General features: G+C 33.9%; 1 long non-coding RNA gene across 6 annotated transcripts; it reads right to left on the bottom strand.

Moving 5' to 3' along the window:
* Positions 1-4464: 4464 nt before the first annotated feature.
* LOC131068196 (uncharacterized) lies at positions 4465-9524 on the bottom strand. 6 transcript variants are annotated; one of them, XR_009111954.2, is made up of 6 exons: positions 8997-9524; positions 8404-8821; positions 5873-6016; positions 5434-5469; positions 5094-5300; positions 4465-4841 (listed from the first exon to the last, which is right to left on the bottom strand). It is a non-coding gene; the product is annotated as an uncharacterized LOC131068196 (long non-coding RNA). The 6 variants fall into 6 exon arrangements; XR_009359228.1 differs by having other exon boundaries at positions 8404-8531; positions 8997-9517; XR_009111955.2 differs by lacking the exon at positions 8997-9524 and having other exon boundaries at positions 8404-8531; positions 8638-8990.
* Between the last annotated feature and the right edge of the window lie 230 nt (positions 9525-9754).

The raw sequence follows: 9754 nt of genomic DNA, 5'->3' as shown, positions 1-9754 counted from the left end.
ATTTCATGTCTATTAGAAAAATTACTTACTCCTCCAAGAGACTCATCATTTGATCATATTTTCATTTCAATTATTTGTTCTCTCAGATTGTTGTTATTGTTATTCATACTATTTCATGTCTATTAGAAAAATTACTTCCTCCTCCAAGAGACTCGTCATTTATTTCATTTGATCATATTTTCATTTCAATTATTTGTTCTCTCAGATTGTTGTTATAGATTTGGAGTGTCAATTCATATCTCTTGGCTTGCTTGGCTTGTGATTGGGATCCTTGTGTTGATCTACATTGATGGCCTTTTGAAAAGAATTTATCTCTATGATGGTGTCATATATACCAACATTGGTATCCATCATGCTTCTTCAAATTTCTAGGGGCCACCAATCACGTGTTTCCTTTCTCTTAGGAATAAAATTGACCACAAAAAAAAATTTGGACAAAAAATTTGTTGCTACCACCTTTTCCAATTCATATCTGTTCAACCTCGAATTGTCTCATGTGTCAAATTTGTCCGAAGGATTCACCTCATATTTGTTATGTGTCTTAAGGCCTTTGCATCTATGTCAATCGTAAAGGAGACCTAGGCCTACAATTTCCCTAGTGGCTATGTATTATCTTTCCCTGCCCTACTCTAGTGGACCTCGTTGGCTCTATTTTTTAATTGCATAATACTCTATATATATGAAAAAATGTAATTTCAAATTTAATTTATTATTTATTTTTCAATATTGATGATGAGCAAATTTTTTATAATAATAGTAAGGAGTGGACTTTAATAGTGTTTATATTTTATGATAATGTTTTAACTTTTATCCTAAATGTGACATAATATTAATATTTAATAATATATAATATTTGAAAAATAAACATAAAATTTTTGTCACGTGTATGTAATAAATTAATTAAATCTAAAATTAAATAAAAATAATTATAAATAAATAATCCAAAAAATTCTTAAATAATATATTTAAGATATATGTCCTAATATTTAAACAAACAGATTAAATTTAGATAGTTTTTTAAAAAACAATAAATAGTACACCATATGGAAAGTAGATGAAAAATGTGGAAATATTTATGCTTCCAAGGAAAGAAAATATAATATTAAAATTAGGAAAGACAGTCAATAGTGTTATTACATTTACCATTAATATTATATAATAAAGTAAATTTTACATTTATGAATATTTAGCTTGAATAGACAGTGACATTGGGATTGTGCAAGCCTTAGAATTTTGCTAGCATCTTTTAGAAACTCAAATTATATTCTATAAATTCATATGGTCGCAGAAGCATCACAAAGAAACGAATATCAGATGTGAATTAGAAGCGAGGAATAACACAAATATGCCATGGTTGCTACATCAATAACTAAGTTAGTCGTTATGCACTTTGTTCTGGGAGGATTTGTTGTATGCAACCTCCTTTCCATTCAATGCAATGCCAATGCAGAAGGAGATGCAATGATAGCACTGAGTATGTTGCATGACCCATATAATATATTGGAAAGTTGGGATCCAACCTTGGTAAATCCTTGTATATGGTTTCATGTCACCTGTGACATCAACCATCGTGTAACGAGGGTGTAAGGCTATGTTCCCTTCTTATATGATATTAAAGTTTCTATACAAAAGTTTACACAACATAGACATAACACTGAATAAGGATTTGGCAAATAATGGCCTTTCTGGTCCTCTCTCACCAAGGATCGGTGTTCTTCCCAACTTACAATATTTGTAAGTTCAATGTCATACACATTTAGATATGGCTATGTTTTAGTTTAGGAAAAAGAGTGGGGTATGACAATATACAATACTAGTATGAGCATGTAACAGGCTTGAATATGTGAAACAAGAGAAGAAGGAAGGCGTTCCGAGGGATCAAGCATACATAATATGATCAGGGACCAATTCAAGAAATCGAGCATTTGAAAGGTAAATTCCACGAGGAGCTATTCCTTTGGGTATGGATAATTTGATTGAAGCCCTACGAAAATCAATAATTGTCTTTTGTAGATTAAAACTTTGCAACATTGATTTGAGGTGTGTGTGCAGATTTATAAAATAATATTTGGTTTAATTTCCCATGTTTTAGTGGAATTTGTTAAAGCATATTTGCTTGTCATTTGCAGTCCCACAAATTAATCCTGCAAATCTTATCCTTATCTCAACTGTCTACCATCAATATCAAAACTAACACAATTACTGTCATTTATATTGTATTGCCTATAAATGAATCACTGAGAAGACAATAGGGCTCTTTTCTGGTACCACACAGACAACCAGGTTGGCAGCTGCAGGACAAATAGGAGAAATTGCAAAGCTGCGTCTTAATATACTCTTGAAGAAGGTATGGATAGTATGGAATTGCATTGTCTGTTCATTCTAAGTTTCCTCATCATATTGCCTTTTGTTTGGCATTACGTTTTCTACTCAGTCCAACATTGAGTAATGATATTGTTAATCTGTCAGTATGTAACTCTATTTAATTAGACTTATTTGTGAAATTCTAGATACTTTTTGTGTCCTTGAAGAGCTCTCAATAATTTGTCAGCGTCACATTGATTATGTAGCATACAAAGTTGCTGATATGTAAAAATATCAAAAAAATTATTAACATTCTATAGTCCTCAATACAGAACATACGCGGATTGCTTATGCTTACTTAGCTATAGATATTTATCAAAGACAAGGTATGACCGGGAAGAAATCAAGAAGATCACAGAGAAATAAGGGTGTACATAAACATATTTAGTTGTTTAACAGAAAACCCCTACACTAATTGACCCGACCACTAAGTCTGGCAATATAACCTAGATGAGATCAAATTATAAACAATTATCAAAACGAACAATTATTTAGAACCATTTTGAACACCACAATGGAAGCAGGGGAAAGAACCCACCTTGATCTACAGGTAGACAAAAACCACCTCATAATCATGTAGGGCCTTTTGCTAAATGTAAAAAGATGATAGGTTCCAAATCGGTAGCACCTCTGTAAAAATCAGCTTCTTTCAAAAATGTCATCATTTTGTCAAATATATCATCAAACTCTGTCTCACGCATTACTAAAAGTGTAAGAAAGGAAAAGGCTAAGAGGGGCCCAAATTCCAAGTCTCATTTCACGTTTAAATTGATGCTTTTTATGAGCTGAAAATAGAGAGACTTATTCGCTGTCCAGCCTATACATTGGAAAAAATCAAGAAATTAGTAAACCAAATTACGTACAGATAAAGACAACTTACATCATGTTCCCATGTGGCTGCTTAACTCCATTTTCTTCTTAATTTTAAGCAGTTGGAGTGTTCCCATGCAAATTTAAAATTATTGGTTTAAAATTGTTGGTAAAGGATAACTTAGAATCTTTTGCTATTTAAGTAGAGCAACTATTATTTAGAAATTGAAAATAAGCTATGGGAAAATAGGGGCGCTGAAAATAAGCAGCAACTACATATTGCCAAAAATGCCACGTGGTTCCACAAATTTGTTTCCCTCTTTTTAAAAAAAAAAATTATTTCTATTTTTTCTTGTGCTCAAATTATTACTAATATTATAAATACCAATTTTAAGATATCTCTTAAAAATAAGCAGAAAAATAAATACTCTTGGGGCCACCAGCTCCACAGAAAAGTTGAGCAGCCGCTGCTAGCAAAAATAAGCTAAGCAGACGCATGGAAACATACCGTCTCTTTTTTTTCCAGAGGAAGAAATTGCTTTGGTGAGTAAGATTTGTCTTGCATGCCAAATTACATATGTTTTCTTTGTGGATTATGGAATGGTAAGCTAAGAATTTCTCAGCAAAGGTTGTCGGTAACATTAAAGAAAAACCTTTGACAGTCTTTCCGCACAAACATTAGACCAAAACCCATAGAATCCATCTGTAAACCACAAAACAAATGATGAATTCACGAAGGAAAACATTGAGGCCAAAGAAAACTGACAGAAGTCATTCCCACTTTAAAAAAATACAATATTTATCATCACCCAACTCAAAGATAGAAGTGTCTATAGAGAAGCCAGAATGCTCCAAGCTTTTGCACTAAGTAGATTTGTTGAAAATCGAATTGACTCAAGAAACCAACAAGCATGTGCACCTGGTAGGCATAAGGCCAAATTCCACTGTCTGTGCCTTCAAGTTGGGCACGTCTGAAAAATGTGGAAGCATTGATAGGGGGCGTGAACTGTTTGACAGAATACCTCAAACAAACTGTGGTCTCCTAGAATGAGAGTCTGTAACGTACCAAAGGCATTTCCTTTTTTTCCACCGGGGATAAACATGCATGAAAAGCACAAAGGGTAGAGGAATTTGGACAGATGTAATACAATTGCCCTGATTGGCCTACTGTAGATGAAGTTGTATATTCATCTACAGTAGGTGAGATCATTACATATACTAAACATGCAATTTATTTAAATGCCACAACATTTTCAAATACCTAGCATAGCTAAATTAACAAATGTGGTGAGAGAAAGTTTATAGTTTAAATTAACAAATGTGGTGAGACAATGTCACGTCTTACTCTGAAAAATAATAATCCAAAACATCAACTATCAGCTAAGCAGAAAGTTGTTTACATCCATCTACTAAGATCTGGTCATGCTCTCTCCACACAATCAAGATTTCCTACAAAATACCTAATTATCAGTTCTTGAATACAACCTTGGATAAAAGGCATCTAGATAGCAGAAGAAAAAGACCATGGAAATTAAAACATTATGTATAGAAAACAGGCAAGTAGGCAATGCCTTCTCAAGGACAGGAAGAGGGGAGGCAAGTCCAGTGCCAATGATAATGCCTCTCAACAAATCTTCTTTCTCTTCTCTATTTTTCACATATAAATTCTGCATTATAGTCCAAAACAGGGAAAATTTAGTTTAAGAGTCTTGAATTGTTCGTTCTCAAATATAAATATTAGTAACTTGAGAATACAACCTTGCTTTACTTTGTATAAAATTTTCAAATTATGTTTCAACTTTTAAATAACACAACAAAGTACTAACAGTTTAAAAATGATCAAGAATATAAATTCAACTATGAAAAGGAAAATACACAAAGCTTCCCAAAAATAAGGAGAGAGATAACTGAAACTATACCCAAACTTCCAGCAGCACAAATGCAGAAATGCAGAAAATTGGCCTATCAGAATGCAAAGCTAGTTATCTTCGTGACTCGACATCCAATTTTATGTCTGTGGCTCTTTCAGATTCTTTAATTTTTTAAATGGATGATGCCTCTTTGATATCTTCACTCACTGCTGTGAAGGGAATTGGTGTCCAGGTAGGAGTAGTTGCTGAGGCCAGCTAAAATACACAAAATGCAATCAGTACTTACAATTATAAAACCCTCAAACACAAATACAAATCCATATGCAGATTGAAGTCAAATGCAGTAAAGAACTCAGTTAAGAGAAAACTTTCTTGAATTGAAAAATACCTGTGCAGATGGCCCTCTAGGTGTTGAGGATTTAGTCTGAAAAAAATAAATTATGTATCATAATGACTTCAGTTATGAATCTTCCTAAGATATAAGGAAATTAATCTAAAAATATGAAAGTAACCAACAAATCAAAAGCTTCAAAGATTCAGTCATGACACAATTAACTTCTTGTTTAGTATCATACTAAACAAAGACAGACTCTCCTCCACTTATTGATTAATTTGTGCTTGATACAGTTCACAAAGTCAAAAAATTATCTCTAAATGCATTTATAATTTCAAAAGTGGAATATTGACAATATGAATTTTGAAAGAAAATAGCACTAAATTAATATGACATTTCTTGCCAGGTTTTACCTACACTTTTTTGGTGTTTCCAGTATTTTCTGAAAAGACAAGACACAATGAAAAGATAAGTAATAAAGGGAAAGCACTACCATAACATAACAAGGAGGAAATTATTCTCTGTGACTTTGTTTTCCTCTAACGTGGTGTCATCCTTCAACACATTGCCTTGATAAATTAGAAGTTGATGGATAAGTCCTTTGAAGTTGCTCTATTTGTCTTTTAACATCTACAACCTGAAAAAACAAGAAGACCAATTGATATAAGAGAATCACTTCTATGTCTAATGACAAATTTCTGCCAAACATTGCAACTACAAAGCAATTTCAGATGTGATAATTGAAAACCTAAAAAAATCAATCCAAAGAGCACAACATCATAGGTGCAATCAAGGCACTGATATACAACCTAAAAAAATTGACAACCCAACATAAGAACTGCTTTCACAAATATAATGGACAGTCAACCTTAAAATAAAAACGGGCCAGATCAAAAGTTTATTAATTAAGCTCATATTAAAAAGTGGCCCTATTAACTATAAACTATAGTAGAAGTGCTAAATGTTAATTATGTTTTGTTGTTGTGGCACACAACCATTTAAAAAAGGATCCATCACACTTTAGGATATACAGTGCAGTCTGATTTGGATGCTTTCCAAGCTATCTTTCGCAATATTTAATTACATAATGATGAAAAGCAAGGAACTCCTACACAAGTGCCAGAAAGGGGAGCTATATAAAGTGGCATGCCAACCTTCATTTTCCAAGAATATGGAGGATGATTTAGACAGTCCTAGAAATGAGACATAAAGATTTGCTAGTTCCCAACTGTGATAAATTCAAATCTATAAACAACAATCATTTTTTGTAGCCTGTATTTCTGGAAAAAAATGTGTTTCCTGTTATCAAACTGACTTCTTTATAAACTACTTAATGGAAAGAGGTAAGCCAAGAACCATACACAGTGCCATACATTGTCTAACAATGGTAAGTTTGTACTCTACTATGGCTTTAAGAAAGACCAGGTGAGTGGGGTGCCGAATTGTCAAAAGACTACTTTACATATATTCCTCAAAGGACTGAATAGGTTTTGGAGTTTGCAACTAAATAAGTATGGGACGAGGTTACAATTTATCAAGCACAGTGATCCCCATCGCTCTTGGATGTGTTGATAAAATACCATTTACATTTGAGACATGTCAGCCAATATCCCTACCAATGTTCCAAATACAGATGGATAGGTTCATCCACAAAGATATCTCTTCGATCACAAAACTAGACTTGCAATTAACATTGACTTATCTATCAATCGCCTTGCATCTGTAATAAAGTTAAAAGCTATGCATTTACAATTTTGCCTACAGACCTTCCAGTCTCAACATTAAGTATCTTGTGAAGGTTGATTGATCTGGATCCATCAATTCTTACACATAAATTAATTTACCTTGGCTCCGATAACAATGTGAATTGCGAGACAATATGATCGGTTCTTAAAGATATCATGCACTTAACCATCCACGCCCTCCTGAAGTCTTAGTGACTGTAACACCCTTGTTTACTTGGGATCATTATACAGTAGAAGAAAATACTCCCTCTTACTAACAAGCGATTAGAGTTTCGTGTGTGTTTTGTGGTTCCCTACCTTATGATTTTTACCAATATGCAAGTGAAAGGTCATAGAAGAATGGCTACTCATGAAAATTTCAAAACTATTATCATGGTGGTGACTTGAGTTTTAAGATATTCCCTGTAGTGAAAATCCCCCCAAATTCAATATCTAATAAACACTGCATTACACAAGCTTAATTACTTAAAAAAAATGTTGACCCATAGTTCATCTATGCTTTGCGATTATTGTGAAGCCATAGCCTAGAGTTTTTGTGATCTGGATGGTTGGAAGCTATCTGTATTCTGTAGGAAATGTTTACACATAATAGACAAAATACACCTCCTTAAAAAATTTAGCCTATGCATCATAATCTTGCTTGATGACTTATTTTTTCTCAGGTATTACACCATATGTAAATCTTTATCATTATGATTTACCTGAGAGACTTGACCAAGCATTTGGAGGATGGATAAATTCCAAACTTGTGTAAGTTTGCTAAATTCCAAATTTCCAAAATCACTTTGTATTGCTGTCAGGAAACAAACATGCATTGACAGAGCAGCCCAGAATTTCAACCAGGCTTCTCTTTAGTAGTTTCATTTAGTGAAAATTCTTTGGCATTTACCTTTGCAGTTGTTAATACTTTAAAAAATGATAAAACTAAAACATGCTCAGTAAATTTTGATTCCTTGAAACCTACATCTTGTGATGATAAGAATACCACAAGTGTCAGGAAAATGTTTCAGTCGTACAAAATGCAAGTCTAAATCTAAAATTTTACACAAGTTTCAGTGACGTTTGTATTCATTATTTGCATAGATAGGAGTATGGGTAATATGTAGAATTTTGTTTCAAGACATTTGGTGATAGTGAAAAACTGGATGACTTTCAATGAACCACGTGATATTGCTACTCTTGGTTATGACAATGGTATAGATCTCTAAAAGAATCAGACCAAAAACAAAAAGCTAGAAATCTATAAAGCACTGTGGTTCTCACTTAAATCAATTATTACCTGCATTCCTTTGGCAGCTTGCCCTAGCGGTCATATCAACCACCACATCATGGTCCAGTTGTTCAGAGAGGAACGGAGTGCCCCCTACTTTTCTCGAGAACTTGCGACAACAAGAACCATGCATGCTCCTGCAGAATCTCTATCATGATCGGGCATTGTTGTTCTATGACAGATATAATAATCTCTAGGCCCTACCTATATAACTTCTCTATTCTCATTTGTGTGCCCCCCTACCTATATAACTAGAAGTTGAGCCAAATTACCACCAGATTACGGATTACGGATCACCATTGAGCCAGATATTGAGTTGCCCTTTTAATCTTAAGGCATTCTTCATAGCCAGATTTATGTTCGCGTGGTCTTCATAGCCAGATGTTCCCTGGGCCAGATTCAAAATGCATCCCCACAAGCGCAAAGTCTACATATACCAATACACGATTTGACAGGAAATTTGGACACACAAATACTAATCTTGAAAAGTGAAACGATTGTAGGTAAAAATGGCTACTGAAATCTAATAATATTCATAAAAATAGAAAGGAAAGAAGTTACAACAATCAAAATACAGAGTGAAGAGAGATAGTGCATAGTACCATAATTGCTAAGCGGGCGACGAAAACACGGATAAGATAATTAGTAGTGAGCCTTTATGAACCCTAATTCCTCCGCATCAGAAATATCATCATTATTAGAATTATTCTGCTGTCTACACACACTACGACGACTAAATAAAATGCGTTTCCTGATCTTGCTAAAAATATTTTTGCAGGCGACTGGTCTTATAAAGCCTTTTAGATAATTTGCACTGAGGTCTCTTGTTACACTTGCCATAGTATGAAATCTTATGATCTTCTGCATCAAAAATCTGAAAAGGCGCAAACTAAACGAGCATGCAAGATGTCAAAGTAGAGGCAAGGCATGTGGATTATGACCAAATGCCATCTGGTCCTCGAAACCCGTAACCCTACAATGCATTGACAGAGATATAGGTATTTGTGCATTCTCTCCCATTGATATTTGAGAAAACAATTGCGGAGTACTTTGAAACGCCAATCAGAGGCACCTGACATCCTGCAACCCTCGCCGCACACTGTGCAACCGTAAACTTAACAAATACTAATATGCCAAAAAAAAATTCAAATTTATATACCTCTTAAAAAAACAAGCAACTTCACTTGAGAAAGAATAAAAAATGTATCAAATAAGAGGGAAATCTAAAATTTGATTGGCTTGCAGCATTCTCTTTAATCACTGTTTATGAATTAAGCCTCCACAATGGATTCTGCAGGCAGAAACTAATGGCTGAAGCTATTCTGGGTTCAAAACAGACCTTCCGTACAACGTGATAGTA

Source organism: Cryptomeria japonica, chromosome 10 (assembly GCF_030272615.1).
Source record: "Cryptomeria japonica chromosome 10, Sugi_1.0, whole genome shotgun sequence".
NCBI classification, from domain to species: domain Eukaryota; kingdom Viridiplantae; phylum Streptophyta; class Pinopsida; order Cupressales; family Cupressaceae; genus Cryptomeria; species Cryptomeria japonica.
The sequence above is the reverse complement of the archived record's forward strand: the minus strand, read 5'-3'. Positions and strand labels throughout refer to the sequence as shown.